Source organism: Schistocerca gregaria, chromosome 3, assembly GCF_023897955.1.
Source record: "Schistocerca gregaria isolate iqSchGreg1 chromosome 3, iqSchGreg1.2, whole genome shotgun sequence".
NCBI classification, from domain to species: Eukaryota; Metazoa; Arthropoda; class Insecta; order Orthoptera; family Acrididae; genus Schistocerca; species Schistocerca gregaria.
In genome coordinates this window covers 932,658,023-932,680,420 of record NC_064922.1, presented here as the reverse complement: position 1 = coordinate 932,680,420, position 22,398 = coordinate 932,658,023, and positions in this window count along the sequence as shown.

Sequence of the window (22,398 nt, the reverse complement as noted above, 5' to 3'; positions counted from 1 at the left end):
ATACTCGGAGAGTGAACGAGTTTCATTTTGATATATTCACTGTTTTTAATGAATGTTCTTTGTTTATCTTAAAATCATTTTATATGATTAAATTGAAAACGTTAATACGCCTTAATTGTAACAAAATTTTGAGAGAGCTTGAGTTTAGATGTGTTGGTAGTGAGTTTAGGTATAACAAGGAGTGAACAGCAGTTACATTTTATTTCTTTCTGAACGGTACAGGGTTGGGAAAGCGAGTTATTATAGGTTTTCAACCTAGGACATATAGAATGTTGGACATTTTATTGGGCACTGAAAAAATACTGGGCAAAGTGTTTTTAAATGTTACGGATCTTGAATTACTCTTCCACACCACGATATAGAGATTGCGACACGGTAATACTGCAGAAACAATTTTTTATCAGGACAGTTTACAAAGCACAACGCAAATTTCCGAGTTAAAATTCCAGTATGTCGATGTGCTTTATTATCTCGAACTGATGTATGGTGGAGAAATATGGAAGCAGAGACTGTGGGAATACAAGTTTGTCGAGTGAACTGACTTTGACACTGAACATGTACTCTGAACTGCGTACCATTGTCAGTATGTGTTTTCCAGTGGACTAGTGTACTGTGCAGGAAAAGGGAAGCAGTGGCTACAAAATTATAGCTTTACAAACGGAATTGATTGCAATATTGGTAACAGTACTCTGAACTGTGTACCGCACACAAAATTAAGGACCTCGAACACAGGTCACTGATAGGTGAACATGCAATAATGTTAGCCAACGTTCCGTCATTGGGTACAAAGTACATTCATTTTGCATTGTTGATCACTAACGCTTCCACCAACAGAAAACGATATGCATATTTCACTATGTCTTCATAATGTTACTTTCAAAAGGAAAGCTGCAGCGGCATTGTTGTTCAAGGATTAGAATTTGTAGAATGTGTTCATGTGCAAATGACTCTGAGCACTATGGGACTAAACTTCTGAGGTCATCAGTCCCCTAGAACATAGAACTACTTAAACCTAAGGACATCACACACATCCATGCCCGAGGCAGGATTCAAACCTGCGATCGTAGCGGTCGCGCGGATCCAGACTGAAGCGCCAGAACCGCTCGTCCGCTCTGGCCGGCTGTTCATGTGCAGACTACGTGGGACAACCACTCGCTATATCTCACAGCTAACAGTATTTTGGCCTACTTTATAATTGTTAGACAACCCTCCTCTGGCTATTACTCATTTTTAAATGATTTATTAATTAAAACTTTAGTCAGTTTTGCTACAATAACATGTGTATTTTCTCATTTCTATTCACTTCTGCATTTAAAAAATTCTTCCAGCAATTTCAAGAACTGAACGAAAACTGCATTCACTGGGTAATGCTTCTTACGCTACAATATTAATGCAAATAGTAACTACGTTACATTATTTTACTACTTGCATGCTGTACACGTTCTTGATTTCCTGTCGTTCTGTTTTCTTTTTTCTTTTGTCTTACTGTATGTAAATTGGCATTGGTAGCGTTACTGCGTGTTGCTCTTTCCTTGGTAGGTTTAGCGAGATCATTTCCATATTTATTTCACAATTCTTTCGAAGTATTAAAAAAGTAAATACGGAGTAAGATATACGCCATTAAGCCAGTTAGCTTCGACCAATCACAGCAAGAAGGTGAATTTCCACTGGTACACAGTTTAGACAGCGAGAAGTCTGTAAAGTGGATACTTTCACGGTAAGTAACTTAGCATATAGCAGTATTCCAGAGCCATTGAGGGAACTTGTTTGCTTTATGACGAATGTTATACAACCAACTACCTGGTTTATTCAGGGAAAAGTCAAATTTAATAACTTTTTCAGTTATTCCAGTATTATATACCACAGACTTAATCGTTTCATTTCGAGCAATCAGTTTTTTCATCCTTATTTGACATTACTCGACGTATTTAAGTTTTGCCATGGTTTTATTAAGTTGCTCTCATGCCTGTTTGTCTGTTCAGAACAAAATTTGCAATTTATTTTAAATTAATTGTCCAATGAGCTAGAGACTGGAAACCTTCAGCGTAGCTCAGAAGTGGAGGGCAATGCAGTATTAACTCGCTTTCTTGTGCGGTCTGTGGCGGAGGGTAGTTTATGTACCGCTGTCAGTTCCTCCTCGTCTTGTTCCAGTCGCGAATGATTCAGGGGAAGAACAATTGGTTTCAAGTCTCCGTGGGAGCTGGGATCTCTCAAATTTTTGTCTTAAGGCTCTTTTTGTGATATAAACGTAGGAGAAAGCGACATTCAGGTTGAATCAGGTGAAGAGAAACTGAAATATTGCTGAAAATTAACACATGTCTATGGTCTTATCTCACTATAATGTTTGAAACAGATTGAAAAAAGTCACGAAAGACTAAGAAAATAAAATAGTTATTTAAACAAAAATCAGTTTTTAATGTACCAAATTTCTTTAGCAGTCGAGAAAAGTATAAAATAATTTCTGCTAGCCCCATACAGATCCCTCACCCCTTATCTATAGGCCTGAAGATTTGTGACTGTTTATTTTTGATACCTTTGAAATTACTTGTTTCATTTATAACGAGAATCATCCTGAAGGTATGTGCAATATATAACTGATATTTTAATAGTTCACCTCCTTACTATAACACTATTGTAGCCCTTACACTATGGTACTTACTAATCGGAGCGTTAGTAGTTCACTGAAATATGCCATTGTAAAACCATTGCATAAAAAGAGGGAACGTTGGATGTCAACAACTATCGCCCAATCTCTCTTCTGACAGCTCTATCAAAAATTTTTGAGGAAGTAATGTATTCAAGAGTAGCCTCCCATATTTGTAACAATAAAGTACTAACAAAATGTCAGTTTGGTTTCCAGAAAGGTTTTTCAACAGAAAATGCTATATACACTTTCACTGACAAATATTAAATGCTCTGAATAACCGGACATCACCCATTGGTATTTTTTGTGATCTCTCAAAGGCCTTTGATTGTGTAAATCATGGAATTCTTTTAGATAAGCTAAATCATTATGGTTTGAGGGGGGCAGTGCAGAAATGGTTTAATTCATACTTAGATGGCAGAATACAGAAAGTTGAAATAAGTGGTTCATGTAATGTTAAAACAACAGTTGATTCCTCAAACTGGGGGGGCTATCAAGCACGGGGTCCCACAGGGTTCGGTCTTAGGTCCTCTACTGTTCTTGATATACATTAATGACTTACCATTCCACATTGATGAAAATGCAAAGTTAGTTCTTTTTGCTGATGATACAAGTATAGTAATAACATCCAAAAACCAAGAACTAACTGATGTAATTCTAAATGATGTTTTTCACAAAATTTTTAAGTGGTTCTCAGCAAACGGACTCTCTTTAAATTTTGATAAAACGCAGTATATACAGTTCCATACGGTAATTGGCAGAACTCCAGTAATAAATATAGACTTTGAACAGAAGTCTGTAGTTAAGGTTGAATTTTCAAAATTTTTAGGTGTGTCCATTGATGAGAGGTTAAACTGGAAGCAACATGTTGACGGTCTGCTGAAATGTCTGAGTTCAGCTACGTATGCTGTTAGGGTTATTGCAAATTTTGATGATAAGAATCTCAGTAAATTAGCTTACTATGCGTACTTTCATTTAGTGCTTTCGTATGGCATCATATTCTGGGGTAATTCATCGTTGAGTAGAAAAGTATTCATTGCTAAGAAGCGTGTAATCAGAATAATTGCTGGAGCCCACCCACAGACATCCTGCAGACATCTATTTAAGGATCTAGGTATCCTCACAGTAACCTCACAGTATATATATTCACTTATGAAATTTGTTGTTAATAATCCAACCCAGTTCAAAAGTAATAGCAGTGTGCATAGCTATAACACCAGGAGAAAGGATGATCTTCACTATGCAAGGTTAAATCTGACTTTGGCACAGAAAGGGGTAAATTATGCTGCCACAAAAGTCTTTGGTCACCTACAAAGTAACATCAAAAGCCTGACAGATGGCCAACCAACATTTAAAAATAAATTAAAAGAATTTCTAGATGACAACTACTTCTACTCATTGGCTAAACTTTTAGGTATTAATTAAGGGAGAGAAAAAAATCCAACTTAAACATTAGTGTCATGCAATATTTTGTGTAATGTAATATCTTGTACAGACATTTTTTATTAACCTGATACGTTCCACATCATTACAAAGTGTCGTATTCATGATCTATGGAACAAGTATTAATCTAATCTAATCTAATCTAATCCTCCTTACTATTATAGATTTCGATATTCAGCTGGTGTCGTTGACTGCAGATAGCTAGTGTGAGGCAGATTTTCGACGTTTTGTTTCTTACGACAGTGGCTAAATGTAGCGTAGGTACCTTCCATGCCAACAGCTTTTCCTGCCATGATGTAGCATTGCATCGTCTAAATCTGAAATGATGTGTTTATGGTGAATGACAGACTCAACCGTTTTGTCCCACTGCACTGACAATACAGATTTACTTTTGCCTCCATCATACAGGTGGCAGTACATAGCTATTTCCTGTGCACAAAGTGGATCTGGGAAAGACAATTCTAAAATAATAATAATAATAATAATAGTAATAATAGTAATATTAATAATAATAGTAATAATAGTAATAATAATAATAATAATAATAATAATAAATCCTGTGGAGGCCCGGGAAAAGAATAGGCCTCCGGTATGTTCTGGCATAGTAAAAGGCGACGAAAAGAACAAACCACTAATAGGGCTACCCCCCTTTTAGTGTGATTAGTTGGTTCAGGACAGAACTGAAGAAGCCTCGGACAAGCGCCTTCATGATCGGGGACGACGCTTGAACCGTATGCCCGCTCACAATGGTAACGACAGTGCTAGCCACATGGAAAAAGATTTAAATCCAAATAGAGGTGTTTTGCAGGATATGCTTCCTGCAACCACCCTAGAAGGAAAACAAATACAGAGGATGAGATGGTCAGATGAAGTTAACCGACACCTCATGTTCTGTTATTACCAAGCGACGAACTTAGGAACCAACACAACTGAATACTGATCACAATTATACACAACATTTATTATCAGATACCCAGAATTAAAATTTTTACCAGAACAACGACTGGCTAATCAGATCCATCTAATAATAAAAAAATAACAGGATACCCCAGTCAGAATTAGAAAACATCAAACAACAAGTACAACAAATACTGGAACAAAATAATGTGCAATCAGAAGAAGAAGAAAATACAGTAATGGACTCAAACAGCCCAGATCAAACAAACAAGGAACAACACACATCAATTAAACAATCAGAGGAAAACAAAATCTTAAGACAGCCACCAGAACAAGCACAAATAGAACATGAAGTGACACACATGTTAGATATAGAAGAAAAATTTCAGCTGACATATATAGAACACAAAGACACAAATACAGACATTAGACCATTCTTGCCTAGACCACCAAATAACCCACCAGAAGAAACAACAATAACAACTATCAACACAATCATACACAAGAAAATAAATGAAAATACAAATATGGAAGTGTTACAACTACACTAAATATACACACTAGGCCGAGATCAGAACCAACCAACACACAGAAGAAACCCACAAAACCAGCATTGCAACACAGGCTACAGATCAGAATAGAAAAACTTAGAAAAGACGTCGGTCGGCTGACACAATTTATAAGAAATGAAATATCAGACAAAAAACAAAAAAAGGTTAGGTAAAATATCACAACAAGAAGCGATACAGCAATTAGATGAAAAGAAGCAGAAATTACAAGCACTGGCCAAACGACTTAGAAGAAAGTGAAAATAAGAGGAAACAAAACCAAACATTCAGCACAAACCAAAAGAAATTTTACCAGACAATAGATAACACACACATTAAAATAGACAATTCACCAAACTTAACAGACATGGAACACTTCTGGAGCAACATATGGTCAAAGCCGGTACAACATAACAGACATGCACGGTGGATACAAGCTGAAACAGACACATACAAGATGATACCACAAATGCCTGATGTGATAGTTTTGCAACATGAAGTCACCCGAGCAATTAATTCTATGCACAATTGGAAAGCCCTTGGAAATGATAAAATAGCAAATTTCTGGCTAAAGAAGTTCAACTCAACACATTCACATCTAACTAAATTATTTAACTGTTGTATTACAAACCATTACACATTACCTGATACACTTACACGTGGAATAACTTATCTGAAACCTAAAGATCAAGCAGACACAGCAAACTCAATAAAATATCGCCCCATAATGTGCCTACCAACAATATACAAAATATTAACTTCAGTCATTACACAGAAATTAATGACACATACAACACAGAACAAAATTATAAATGAAGAGCAAAAAGGCTGCTGCAAAGGAGCACAAGGATGTAAAGAGCAACTGATAACAGATGCAGAGGTGACATATCAAGCTAAAACTAAACAAATGTCGCTACACTATGCATACATTGATTACCAAAAAGCTTTTGATAGTGGACCCCATTCATGGTTACTACAGATATTGGAAATATACAAAGTAGATCCTAAATTGATGCAGTTCCTAAACATAGTAAAGAAAAATTGGAAAACCAGACTTAATATCTAAACAAATTCAAATAATATCACATCACAGCCAATACAGAATATACCAAGGATACTCGTTAGGTCCTTTCTGGTTCTGCCTTGCTCTCAACCCACTATCCAACATGCTAAATAATACAAATTATGGGTATATTATTACTGGAACATACCAACACAAAATCACACATTTGCTATACATGGATTATCTAAAACTACTGGCAGCAACAAATCAACAAGTCAACCAGTTACTAAAGATAACAGAAGTATTCAGCAATGATATAAATATGGCTTTCAGCACAGACAAATATAAGAAAAATAGCACACTCAAGGGAAAACACACTAAACAAGAACATTACTTATTGGATAACCACAGCGACTGCATAGAAGCGATGGAAAAAACAGATGCCTATAAATATCTAGAATACAGACAAAAAATAGGAATAGATAATACAAATATTAAAAAAGAACTAAAAGAAAAATATAGGCAAAGACTAACAAAAATACTGGAAACGGAATTGACAGCAAGAAACAAGACAAAAGCCATAAATACTTATGCTATACCAATATTGACCTATTCGTTTGGAGTAGTGAAATGGAATTACACAGAACTAGCTCTCAATACACTTACACGATCACAATGCCACAAATATAGAATAAATCACACACATTCAGCAACATAAAGATTCACATCATGCAGAAAGGAAGGAGGAAGGGGATTTATCGAATAAAAAAACCTACATTATGGACAGGTAGACAATCTAAGAAAATTCTTTATAGAACGAGCAGAAACTAGGAAAATACACAAAGCAACCACTCATATAAATACATCTGCTACACCACTGCAATTTCATAACCAATTCTACAACCCTTTAGATCACATAACATCAACAGATACAAAGAAAGTAAATTGGAAAAAGAAAATACTACATGGCAAGCACCTGTATCATGTAACACAGCCATACATCGATCAAGATGCTTCTGACAGATGGCTAAGAAAAGGCAATATATACAGTGAGATGGAAAGATTCATGATTGCAATACAGGATCAAACAATAAACACCAGATATTACAGCAAGCATATTATTAAAGATACCAATACCACAACAGATAAATGCAGAGTTTGCAAGTAGATCACATCACAAGCGGATGTACAATACTAGCAAATACAGAAAACCCTAGAAGATATCAAAATGTAGCAAAAATAATACATCACCAGCTTGTCTTACAACATAAACTTATAAAACAACACGTTCCCACATACAAGTATGCACCACAAAATGTACTGGAGATTGACGAATACAAATTATACTGGAACAGAATCATTATAACAGATAAAACAACATCACATAACAAACCTGACATCATACTCACCAATAAAAAGAAGAAATTAACACAACTAATCGAAATATCTGTAGCCAATACAACAAATATACAGAAGAAAACAGGAGAAAAAATTGAAAAATACATCCAGCTGGCTGAGGAAGTCAAAGACATGTGGCTTCAGCATGAAGTTGACATTATACCAATTATACTATATACTACAGGAGTCATACCACACAATATCCACCAGTACATTAACGCAATACAGCTACATCCAAACGTATATATACCACTACAGAAATCAGTAATTATTGATACATGTTCAATTACCCAAAAGTTCCTAAATGCAATGTTAAATATACCAAGCAGTTAAAAGGAAGTCACGCTTAAACAAGGTATGTGTCACTTTCCATCTTTAACCAGACATAACGTCTGAGAAAGAAATAACAATAATAATAATGAATAATTTCTTTGTATGAAGCAGAGGTACACTACAAGTACTTTGAGAGGCTGCCATCACACAGGCACATTCACCCGCCTGGCGCCTCGTAGACAAGTGCAGCAGCCTCCGGATGGAGCTCACAAATATGGACCTCTTCCTGCTTCCGCGCCCCCTACCTTCAGCACACTGTATATGTCTATCAGTAGCATGGACAGACAACAAATGGCACTGATCACTATGGGACTTAACATATGAGGTCATCAGTCCCCCAGAACTTAGAACTACTTAAACCTAACTAACCTAAGGACATCACACACATCCATGCCCGAGGCAGAATTAGAACCTGCGACCATAGCAGCCGCGTGGTTCCGGACTGAAGCGCCTAGAACCGCTCGGCCACAGCGGCCGGCAACAGACAAGAGAGAATGCTGTTAACTGGAGACTACATCGCTTGCACCTCATACTGTCAAGCGCAGACATCCTCCCGCCGACAGGTACCAAAAACAAGACGTGCTGTGAGCACTCAGTTATGAACCAGCAGTCAGACAGCACAGTTCAGCCTTCAGCTAGCTCTGACAGATCCTGCAATTACGCTACGGAGCACAGTTATACGACCTCAATTGGGAAGATAACATCCTGTCTCGGTTGTCGCTATTTATGGAGTAACAGGACAGTTACATTCAGCCCTAGTTAGAATATACGAGGATCACTCCATAAGAAATGCACATTACTTTTTTTAAAATACATCATTTACTCTACATGTTTGAATTTTTTACAGTGTGTAGATACATCCTTTAGGAACAATATTTTCCCTCTCAACTGGCTTACACCATCTTGGAACCAGCACCTGTATACCCGCATGGTAAAATTCTGGACCAACCTGTTGGAGCCACTGTATGGCAGCGTGCACAATGGAGTCATTATCTTCAAACCTTGTTCCACGAAGAGAGTCTTTCAGTTTCCCAAAGAGATGATAGTCATATGGGGCCAGGTCAGGACTGTAAGGTGGGTGTTTCAGTATTGTCCAGCCGAGTTTTGTGATCGCTTCCACGGTTTTCTGACTGACATGTGGCCGTGCATTGCCATGCAACAGCAAAACATCCTGGTTTTGCAGATGTGGTCGAACACGACTCAGTCGAGCTTGAGGTTTCTTCAGTGTCGTCACATATGCATCAGAATTTATGGTGGTTCCACCTGGCATGATGACCCCTAGTAAGAGTCCTTCGGAGTCGAAAAACACTGTAGCCATAACTTTTCCCGCAGAAGGTATGGTTTTGAATGTTTTTTTCTTGGGTGAATTTGCATGGTGCCACTCCATTGATTGCCTCTTCGTCTCTGGTGAAAAATGATGGAGCCATGTTTCATCACTTGTCACAATTCTTCCAAGAAATTCATCTCCACCATTCTCGTACTGTTCTAAAAGTTCGCTGCATACAGTTTTTCTTGTTTCTTTATGAGCCACTCTCAATATCCTGGGAACCCACCTGGCACAAACCTTTTTTAACGGCAACACTTTCAGTATTCTGCAAACACTTCCTTCCCCTATCCCAACGTAGCGTGACAATTCGTTCACTGTCATGCGTCTGTCAGCAGTCACCAATTCGTTTACTCTCTGCACATTGTCTGGAGTGTGTGGAGTACGAGGCCTGCCGCTATTGCCATGTCCGCTTTCATCACTTAACCTGCTTTCCCACAGACTAATTGTACTGCAGTCGACAGCAGCATCTCCGAACACCTTTTCAACCTCTTGTGGATGTTTCTCACTGTTTCGTTTTCACAGCACAGGAATTCTATGACAGCACGTTGCTTCTGACGAACGGCAAGAGTAGCAGCCATCTTGAAGACATGCTGTGACGGCGCCACTCACGGGAACAGGCTGAACTATGAAAACAAGCGGGAAGGATGTATCTACACACTGTATGACTTTACAAGTGCAGAATGAAAACCGTATTTTTACAAAAATAGTGTGCATTTATTTTATAGTGACCCTCGTAATAAACCGCCAAGACACAGTGAATATATTTAGGTATCACTATATTAGGCATAGGATAGCAAGTGCGATGCATCAAACTGTACCAAAGCTAAGCAACGTTTTGTAATGTATTCTTAATTAACGTTATTGGTTAATCTTGCTGTATTGCTACGTTTCTGTTCTAGAGCTACCTTATCAAACAAGTGTTTAATTAACAGTGTGCAGTCTAACATATTTTATTACTGTCTTACTGATAACGTTTGAGCTGAACTAATAGTAGCATTCAGTTACAGCATTCCCAACAATAATAGTAAAAGAAAATCCACGACAATTCACAATGCATTTCACATTCGTACTTATGGCAACAGGCTGTACTTGCTCGGAAAGGAAGGCAGTAGAGGCACATTGTGGAGGAAGAGAAGGATGCATTGGCAGACTGAGTTAAAGATACCAAAGACTGAAGTCAACAACAGAAGTTTTCTCAGCGTCAGCATTCCAAGAACCAATAATGAAAAGCCGTACTCCAATGCCGTACCGACAGACAGCGCAATAAACCATTGTTATGCAGTGTTTACCTTCAGAGTCCTGGTCCAGGCCTACCCACAGAACCCTAAAGGAGGAGACTGAAGGACTAATATTTGCTAATTCCATCAGAGCCAGAATTGAGAAATCAGAAAAGAAGCAAAATGCAGACTCTGTGAAGAAGTTGACGAAACAAGTGACCTTATCTTGAGCTGTTACAAGAACATCTGTCAGACTGGTTACAAGCAAAGACTCATTTTTGTATACTCGTGTCAGAAACATGCTAAACATACAGAGTGGTCCATTGATAGTGACCGGGCTAAATATCTCACGAAATAAGCATCAAACGAAAAAAACTAAAAAGAAAGAAACTCGTCTAGCTTGAAGAAGGAAACCAGATGGAGCTATGGTTGGCCGTTAGATAGCGCTATCATAGGTCAAACGGATATAAACTGCGTTTTTTAGATAGGAGCCCCCATTTTTTTACTACATGTTCGTGTAGTATGTAAAGAAATATGAATGTTTTAGTTTGACCACTTTCACTTTGTGACAGATGGCGCTGTAATAGTCACAAACGTATAAGAACGTGGTATCACGTTACATTCCGCCAGTGCAGACGGTATTTGCTTCTTGATTCCGAGCAGCACACATAGCACACACCCGTTGGGCATTTTGATCACAACAGCCATAAATCAACACGATATACCTGTAGACCTTTTCCGCAATTGGTAAACGGTCCATTTTAACTCGTGTTAAAATGGACCGTTTACCAATTGCGGAAAAGGTCTATATCGTGTTGATTTATTGCTGTTGTGAGCAAAACGCCCAACGGGCGTGTGCTATGTATGCTGCTCGGTATCCTGGACGACACCATCCAAGTGTCCGGACCGGTCGCCGGACAGTTACGTTAATTAAGGAAACAGAAAGTGTTTAGCAACATGTCAAATGTAAATGACGACCTGTAACACATGATAATGCCCAAGTAGGTGTTTTAGCTGCTGTCGCAGCTAATCCGCACATCACTAGCAGACAAACTGTGCGAGAATCGGGAATCTCAAAAACGTCGGTGTTGAGAATGCCACATCAGCATCTGTGCACCAGGAATTTCATGGCGACGACTCTGAACGTCGTGTACAGTTCTGCCACTGCGCACAAGAGAAATTACGGGACGATGACAGATTTTTGCACGCGTTCTATTTAGTGACAAAGCGTCATTCACCAGCAGCGGTAACGTAAACCGGCATAATATGCACTATTGGGCAACGGAAAATCCACGATGGCTGCGACAAGTGGAACATCACGGGTTAATGTATGGTGTGCCATTATGGGAGGAAGGATAATTGGCCCCCATTTTATCGATGGCAATCTAAATGGTGCAATGTATGCTGATTTCCTACGTAATGTTCTACTGATGTTACTACAAGATGTTTCACTGCATGACAGAATGGCGATGTGCTTCCAACATGATGGATGTCCCGCACGTAGCTCGCTTGCGGTTGAAGCGGTATTGAATAGCATATTCCATGACAGGTGGATTGGTCGTAAAAGCGGATGTGACGTCACCTGATTTCTTTCTGTGGGGAAAGTTGAAGGATATTTGCTATCATGATGCACCGACAACGCCTGACAACATGCGTCAGCGCATTGTCAATGCATGTGCGAACATTACGGAAGGCGAACTACTCGCTGTTGAGAGGAATGTCGTTACACGTATTGCCAAATGTATTGAGGTTGACGGACATCATTTTGAGCATTTATTGCATTAAAGTGGTATTTACAGGTAATCACGCTGTAACAGCATGCGTTCTCAGAAATGATAAGTTCACAAAGGTACATGTATCACACTGGAACAACGGAAATAAAATCTTCAAACATACCTACGTTCTGTATTTTAATTTAAAATACCTATCTGTGACCAACTGTTCGCCTAAAATTGTGAGCCATATGTTTGTGACTATTACAGTGCCATCTATCACAAAGCGACAAAAGTGGTCAATCTAAAACATTCATATTTCTTTGCGTACTACACGAATATGCAATAAAAAATGCGGGTTCCTATTCAAGAAAACGCAGGTGATATTCGTTTGACCTATGGCAGCGCCATCTAGGGGGCCAACCATAGCACCATCTGGTTTCCCCCTACAAGCTAGACAAGTTTCGTGGTTTGTAGTTTTTTCGTTTGACGCTTATTTCCCGAGATATTTGGTCCGGTCACGGTCAATGGACCACCCTGTATGAGTCAAATATATACATGATTACACGAGAATAGTAGCTATACGTACACAAAGTACAATAAATAAATAAATAAACAAGAAAAAGGTAGTGACGAAATGTGAATACAGATAAAACCGAGCCACAGGTAAGACATCGCCACTGGCAAGCAACAGATCTTGTTCTGAGCATGTAAACGGGCAGAGAGGTCATTGACACATAACAGGTGACTATCCGTGGCCACACCCGCACTTGTTGTCCTCTAATGCGAAGCTCCATAACTTAATCATTATCAGGGCTGAGTCCTCCCTCTTCGAAGGCTGTACCCTGCCAAGCCAGTGCAAAGCCCTGCAACTTCTTGTGTTGTTGGGGAGTGCTTGGTCATCAGTGTAAATACTGAATAACACGCTCCCTTGTGTCAGTTCATCTCTCTGTTTTCCCCCTTTACTTTGTTGGCCTTTAAGTCAACATAGAGGCACAGTGATGTAGCATGGTCCACTGAAACGTACACCACACGCCAGTGCCAAGCGACAGGAGGGACCACAAGCCAGAAAAAGGCTGTCGAAAACGAACATGCAAAGATCACTGTGGGGCTTCGGACTTCAGGCAGATAGAATGCTGAAACACAATACACCAGACGTCACTACTGTGCAAGAAAAGAAAGTATGGATCATTCACAATCCTATCCTAGGCGATAGCAGAAAGGACGACAGACGAAAAACTTGGTAGATGACAGGTTTTCAAAATCGAGCCACAGAGACTGTGGCGCAAAGTAGTGAATGAGGTCCCAGTGGTTCTCAACGCACTGGGAGCAGTGTCAAAACATCTTGGTGGGCATTTCAAAACCATATGTCATAGCTGAAATTTCCATCAGCCAGCTACAAAGGGCCACTTTACTGGGATCCACTGTAATTATGCGCCGATACTTCACGCCATTCTACACGCCTGGGAAATGGCCGTCTGCTGATGAAACACGAAATCAAGTAGATTTAGAGGTTGAGAACGGTATTGAAAAATTACATTTCTAAGGATCTGATAGCGGTCTTCGTTAATTTTAAGAAATCCTATGATTCGGTCGATAAGGTAATACCATCTAAAGTCTTGATAGAATTTGGAGTGAACCCTAAATCAGTGGGTACTATCAATCAAACTCGAACACAGACAGTTTAAAAAGTAAAAATCATTGGAGAAGTTTCCAAAAAGTTTTTAACTGAAAGTTGAGTCCGATAAGGTGATGTGCTGTCACCAACTCGCGTCAACTGCGTGTTAGAGAAGGTCATCCGAGAAAGGGGAAAGGAATTAGCCCGGGAAGTACTACTGAACAAAGTTCACACTACAGGATCAAAGTACTGTGTTAGAATCAACTGCCTTGGATTCACCTTTGACCTGCTGATCATGTCAATAAATATGGAGAGAACAGTGGAACCGATAAACATGCTGAACGACCAGGCAGGAGAAGATAGCCTCCAAATTTTTATCGAGAAAATGAAGTACATAACCAACATCCGAACAGCAGCTCATTACCCGACAGCAGAATACGGTAAAACAGAGATAGTGGGTAATTCCAGGTATCTTGGCGGGAGAGTACAGACGAAAACTAGAGAAAAAGAAGCCAAACACGGCAGGCGAGAGAAGGTGACCGTTGCTTTGGTAGGACTCGTGTCCTGAACAAGGAAAAGTCAATACTGACAAAATATAAACTGAAGGACTACAGGACAGTTATCCAAACCGAATGTCCGTACGTAATTGAACGCCTCACAATGATAGGAAAGATAGCCTGAGAGAAGCCGCGCAGTTTAAGCCCAATATTCTTCTCAGTATAAAGGATCATATGATAACAGACGGACAGCATAGACTTGGAGAAAACAAGAGCTATATAGGGATAATGAACGGCTGAAGTTATATGGACGTCCGTTAAGGATGGGGGAAAACCGACTAACGACGTAGATTTTTAATGTATGTACGACCGACCTAATATCTCTGATGAATGATTCAAGAAAGTAAGAATCGACTGAAGTGAATCAGTGAGGCTTATCAAATAGATCAAAGTACAGATCACTGATCAACAAATTTAAGGGCTTCCACAGCGAGCAGAAGCAGAACAGCGGTCGAACAGAAGAGAATAGGAAGGCGGTCAGAGACAGAATGACACGCTTTTGGGCTGCAACAATAGCTTTCCAGAAATACTTTCCAGTTACTTGACATGGCCTCTTATGTCCCTAAACGAGAGAAAAATTATCATCGACATCACCATCTGCAATCGAGGATTACGGTCGACGCACCTGTTCCGGCTTCTGCGTCTTCGCTAGATCGCCTTCCGGGATCACCCATATTCCTTACACCTTGGGTACATGCTGCGAAACCTTTTTAGGATACCTGCATCGTTGTATTCTGCCTACATCTTCTTCCATTTGTGCTTAAACGTGTCAATTTTTTTTCTGTTATTGCAAATATTATAAGTTCATTCCTAATGTCTTTGTTTCTCATTCTATCTTCTACTGTATGTCCTTTAACTGATAGGAGGTATTTCATTTCTGACGTCGCTGTTCGATTTGTGTCTTTCTTGTTTGCTGTCCAAGCCTCAGATCCATAAAGTAGTCGTGGAACCGCCAGAGCTTTATTGTATTTCAGTTACGTTTCTTTAGCTGTCTTTAATGTTCTTTTTATAATTTCTTAGACACCCTGATATTTTGCTGTTTTATCCTTTACAGTTTTATTATAATCAGAAGAAAGGTTCGGTCCAGATAGTTAAAATGACAAACTTGCTCTATACTAATGTTTTCTGTCATTGTTTTTGGGAGTACCTATTATTTTTCTCGGAACACTGTTACGTTTGTCATTTGTATAGATATTTTGAAATTGTAATTTTGGTCAGTTTGGTGTGATTTAAAAGTATTTCTTCGTAATTTTTCTGAAGTGGCAATTGTAGTCTGGTCGTCGGCATACAGTGATGTTTTTGTGCAGGGTGATTCTTATTAACGATTAAAAGCTACCGAAGCGACCTAGACGACGCGAAGACAAGTAATGTAATGTAATACAGTTTTTATACAACATAGTTGTATGGAGATAAACAGCGATTAATTTACTTATAATCAATTACTCAAAATTACAGTCACAGCAGCATCAACTAGTTACCAACCGTGCATAGGCAGGGTGACGACACAAGCGAGCGACCAAATGGTGTATATTGCCCTGAAGATGACCCCATCGCGGGTTGAAACCGGTTGGCGGCAAAATAAATAATGCGATTGTGACTGTCATTTTGAATAACTGATTAATGTAATACACATGGGACCACAGATACAAGGAGGTGGATGAAACATTCTCGACATGTGACTTCAGCAGATGACGTACCCTGCAGCCCGTACAGCTGTTGAGCCTATCGGTGTGTCACACCTGATCATCCCAACACCAGCCAAGTGCGGGACTTTAGCGCATGGGGCTCAGGGTTCGAGTCTTGCGTCTGGCAGGCAGTATTTTTTCAGACAAATATGTGTTTGCATTGAGGTAAGATTTATTATGTTACTTATTGGTCTCGCGGTCTCTGCTGGCTTATATCAAACCACAGTACAACAAAAACCTACAGTTTTGCGTCACAATTAAATGGGTATAAGCTTCCGAATTGCTTGTTACCAATATGTGGCCTACGTTCCCTTTACTAAAAAATGTCTGTAAACAAAAAAAATAAGGGACAAAAGAAAAAGAAATAGAAAATAAGAACAGCTTTTCCTTGATTACATCGAGAACAAAAATTTTGTAACAAATTTACAACAGACCACTTTTACAAAACGTTTTAGAAACTTGCACCGTTTGTCCGAAGGTAAGTATTACATCGCCCAATTAGCCATCCCTTCATGCCCAAGCCCAAACGTTACACTTGCGGGCAATTATATCATCTGCTGACGTCACATATTCAAAATTTCTCATCCACTTGCGGGATATTTCCCGACGTTTGGGGCGCTATGTATCTTGTATTAAATTACTTGTCTCAGTGTCACCTATGTTATTCGGGGTTTGCTTAATGTTAATAAGAATCACCTGTGCAAGGCTACTTAGCTAGTTTTAATCCTGTGTTGTTTTTTTTGTTCCAGGTTTTAGTCATGTCATTATAAATAAAGTGAATAAAACTGTAGAAAGACTGTAACCGTTTCTAAGTCCTTCGTTAGTTGTAACGCGATTTTTACTTGCTTTGTTCTCGTTTGTTTCTGTTTTTTTTTTTTTTCAAAACTTTAGTTTCCTTGTATGAGCTTATTGATATTGACCTTGCTGGTCAATTTAATAAGCAGCAGTTAAGTGGAGGCCCGAATGTGTTTCGTGGCCTGCATCTGAACTTTACCTGTGATGTACAGGCATTGTTTGGAGGTAGTACTTGGCTGACACTTGCTGTTGTGTGGGGCAATCAAGCAGATTATGGTGGCCTTATGGCCAACATCAAGTGTTGTTGAACTCCATGTTCTCGTAACACTGACCAGAGTTCTGTCCTCTTTAATCTGTCAAACTCCTTGACATACTCGGTAGAAGTTATGTGAAAAAGAATAATGTGAGTAACGGACCTGCGAAACGCCAAGATGGTAATGAACCTTTTTTTAGGAGTTAATGCTTTTACAGCTTTTTTGAAATGACTATATTGCATAAACCAGCCGTTCATTAAACGCATGAACTATTTTCTTTCCAGCAACAAACATCCTGTACAGAAATATGTCCTCGTTCAAGAATTATTGTTTATAGTGCAGGTTACGGAGGTAGTCGTGGATGAGGAGGGAAGTGTTGGAAAGGACTGTGATGACAGACAGTTACTGGGCTGCCGAAGTCAGTGCCCCCGTCTAGCTGACCAGCAGCTACCATCACGTGTTACAGCTCCGTTCGACGCTGCAGAGGACAGCGGTCTCTTGTACGGTGATTACCGTTTGTACGCCTCTACGTTTTCTACCCGATTGTAGCTAGGTAAGTGCCGCTGCTCCTCCGCTATTTACTAACCGTTCCGACAGAGGTGATGAAGGTTTTACAGAAGACATTAGGTGGTAACAGCTGACCGCAGGTACGAGAGATTGCCTGCAGTAGCTCTAGGCCGTCATCTGTTCGCCCGAAAAGCTGTAGCTTCCACGACAAATATCAGATGAAAAATTAAGCTTTGATATTCTACGAATAATGGTCAAATAAACATAACACTTCTCCCCACGAACCCGAAGGATGATGACGAATCTACATCTTCATCTGCATCCATACTCCGCAAGCCACCTGACGGTGTGTGGCGGAGGGTACCTTAAGTATCTCTATCGGTTCTCAAAAATGGCTCTGAGCACTATGGGACTCAACTGCTGTGGTCATCAGTCCCCCTAGAACTTAGAACTTCTTAAATCTAACTAACCTAAGAACATCACACACATCCATACCCGAGCCAGGATTCGAACCTGCGACCGTAGCAGTCGCACAGTTCCGGACTGCGCGCCTAGAACCGCGACACCACCGCGGCCGGCTCTATCGGTTCTCCCTTCTATTCCAGTCTCCTATTGTTCTTGTAAAGAAGGATTGTCGGTATGTCTCTGTGTGGGCTGTAATCTCTCTGATTTTATCCTCATGGTCTCTTCGTGAGATATACGTAGGAGGGAACAATATACTGCTTGACTCCTCGGTGAAGGTATGTTCTCGAAACGTCAACAAAAGCCCGTACCGAGCTGCTGAGCGTCTCTCCTGCAGAGTCTTCCACTGGAATCGTAAAATAGTCACCATTACCTCACGAAACTTACTTAGAGCTGGGTGCAATACTATGCTCGTTACTCTAAAAGTAACGAGAGACTTAGAGTAACTAGCCGATCGATACTTGCGTTCATTTGACGGACTTGCATAATTTAGCTCTAGTGAATCGATGAAGCCCAAATCATCCTACGATTCATCGCATTGCAAGTATGTCTGAGTATAATAAACAATCAATTGAAATATAATTATGGCAATTATCGCGTACCGTAATTTGACATAATCCCCAGATAATTATTTAGCAGTGTTTGCAAGTGTTTTCGATTAACATTATTTTCAAGAACAGGATGCGGTGTTCAATGAAAAACAATACCAATCGTGGTTATTTAGGTTTTATTTTTATTTTCAGGCTACCAGTTTCTACGATATATTACGTCATCTTCAGGCCTATACAGTGACGGTTGTAGCAGAGCAGTAAGTACATATTAAAATTAAAATACAGAGCGTATTGTCTAAAAGATGCAAGTGTTGCATATTAATTTACGTAATTAAAATATATACAGTGAAGGTTATACCACAGCAATAAGTAGGGTACATATTGAAATACAGAGCGAGTTGTCCAAAAGATGCAAGCGTTACATATTAATTTACATAATTAAAAGAACTCAGTCTGAATTAAAATCTACATGATACACCATAATATGTACTACCAAATACTGATTAGTTATTCCGGCATATTGTGAAATACTGAGTAACCTAATGGAAGTATTTATAAAACAGAAGTGTCGCAGTAATGCAACCATCAGTCCAGTGTATTGCAAAACGCCAAAAGAACAGGTGTAACAACGTTCTGCATGTACCGAGCGCTTCCCGTCCAGAAACGTCAAAGGTGAAAGAGAGCAGAAGAGTATCTCATCTCAGACCCTATGGCGTGGAGTGTGGTTAGTGCGCCTTGGATGAAGCTACTCCACGAGACAGCACCCACCAGGTCTATGTTGCACATGCAAACGCCCATCACTTGTGTGCAGGCAGAATCTGCTTTAACTGCAGAAGACCACAGATCGACATTTGACCGTCCAAGCGATCCTCTGAGAGCACCAATCAAGATGTGCACGTCTTTTCTGTGCCGTGAGTGGAAGATTGGCTGGAGCCGTGCATGCCGGTAATACTACTGTTTATAAACACGTCGCCATAGTTCGTGTTGACACGTCTTTGGCTCAAAACCCCTCTTATTGCGGTAGCTGTACAATCTGCCACTGATGCCCTTACAATACGACGATCTTGGCGGGCACCTGTACTTCGTGGCTGTCCGAAACCCCGTTTACGGATATGAGAATGTTCACATGACCAGTGACTTATGTGGCAGTTCTCTGGAAGGACCATCCTCCCGCTCTTGAGGGAAAATATCTCCGTTCTGCACGCTGAGCTGCAGGAACCCGCCGTGGTCCGGGCTTTGTTGCCAATTTTGGGTCTGCACTCAGATTACGACGGCCACAGGTCAGCAGGTTCACCGGCGCTTTCTCCCGGCCCTGTTGGGGAATACTGGCGCTCGTTGATTAGCGGGCGAGCAGATCGCGGGTTTCAATTGTAAAGCCGCGGTCATGGTGCTCCGCCAGATTTACGGTGGCAATTACGGGTGCGTGTAATCGCCGCTCGATGATCGTGGGAGGGGCCGAGCAGCGAACGGCGAACGGCGAGCAGCGGCGCCGCGGAAGTGCAACACCGACGGCCGCGAACACAGCCGAGGCAGCTGGCGGCAGCTGCTGCCGGGGGCACGCTGCGAGAAGGAACGTGGGCTAGCTGCAGGATACTTGAGCATCTTACGAGTTCGAACACAGTAAATTCCCTAAAAACTGGAGTGGTTAAATTACCGTTGACTAGTGTAAGCAAGCGCAGACTGCGGTAATTTGACTAATAGCTTTCGTCCCAGCATTACATATACGTCAGATGTGTTGCATACCTATCAAGCATTACTTCATAATGATGGCCCCTTTACACACGGGATCAGTTTCTTAACTAAGCTCACCTGAAAACTGGAAGCGATGGACTGTCTAGAAAATGTGTGAGAATGTGTGAAGGGTCAAGCAATGTACTGAATGTTTTTGTTCTACATAATTATCCTCCTGTCTGTTACGTAACAGTAAACAGTATTTACAGCATAATTGAAATTGTCAAAGGTTAACTCAGCTTTTATTCCAGAACTGTTGATTTATAGCGTTAAACAGAGGGCTGCTGTAGTAAGATCAAAGAAAACAATGCAGATTTATCATGTAACGCTGGAGAGCGTTATTTTCTCTACAAAAAGCGAAGGAAAAAGAAACGGAAAACAAAATCGCTTTAGTTGTAAGTAGGCTGTTTAGGTTTTTATGTCGGTAACGTCACGTAGCGGTCTATATGAAAAGCACTGACTGTGCTGTGTGAAGTCTGTGGCTGGTTTGCATTGTGCGAGTATTTGCTATTGTAGTGTTGGGCAGTTGGATGTGAACAGCGCGTAGCGTTGCACAGTTGGAGGTGAGCCTCCAGCAATGGTGGATGTCGGGAGAGAGAGGGCGGAGTTTTGAGAGCGGACGATCTGGACGTGTGTCCATCAGAAACTGTAAATTTGTAATATTGGATAGTCCCTTCAGTAGTTAGAATATTTTATTTAGCTGGCAGTAGTGGCGCTCGCTGTACTGCAGTAGTTCGAGTACCGTAGATTTTTGTGAGGTGATTCATGAAAGGTATACGTTATTGTCAGTCAGGGCCATTCTTTTGTAGGGATTATTGAAAGTCAGATTGCGTTACGCTAAAAATATTGTGTGTCAGTTTAGTGTTGATCAGAATAAGTAAAGAGGGAAATGTCTGAGTATGTTCAGTTCTGCTTAGCTGTTTGAAAATCAAATAACGTAAGAGGTTGATCAGCACAGTAATTCATTAATTTTTCCAAGGGGACGTTTCACAGTATTTCGTCCAACTTATACAAAACATTTTTCTGTTACTCATAAGTAGGTTTCATATTTATCAATAGTAGCAAAGAACTCTTGCCACTGATCAGTACAAAGAAAATTCTATTACAAACAAAATAGCAACAATAATTACATACATGTTTTTTGTTTGTTTTCGTCGTTGCCACTTGCCATGGGAAGCAAGGAGGGGATGTTGTTTAGTGGCTGGTATCCTCTTTCTACAATACAACTGCACACGTGTATTAACAGGTTTCTTTATTCATAAGCCGGCCGGAGTGGCCGAGCGGTTCAAGGTGCTACATTCTGGAACCGCGTGACCGCTGCGGACGCAGTACACTTCAACATGTCTCATTCTTCCTCAGTACTTCAGTGCCCCACCTCCTGATTCATCCGTATGGCCAGCCGCGGTGGCCGTGCGGTTCTGGGCGCTGCAGTCTGGAACCGTAGGACTGCTACGGTCGCAGGTTCGAATCCTGCCTCGGGCATGGATGTGTGTGATGTCCTTAGGTTAGTTAGGTTTAAGTAGACGTTAAGTCCCATTGTGCTCAGAGCCATTTGAACTTTTATTTATAAGAATAAGACGCTACTTATCTTTAAGCAAGTTGTTGTGGTACAAGCTCAGCTGTAATAGTCCACGTTAGCCTCACTGCTGGTGAAGTACCAGTCCACCATGTGCACTACGCTGGTCCCTAGGTACTAACCGACTGTGAGCTACCGAC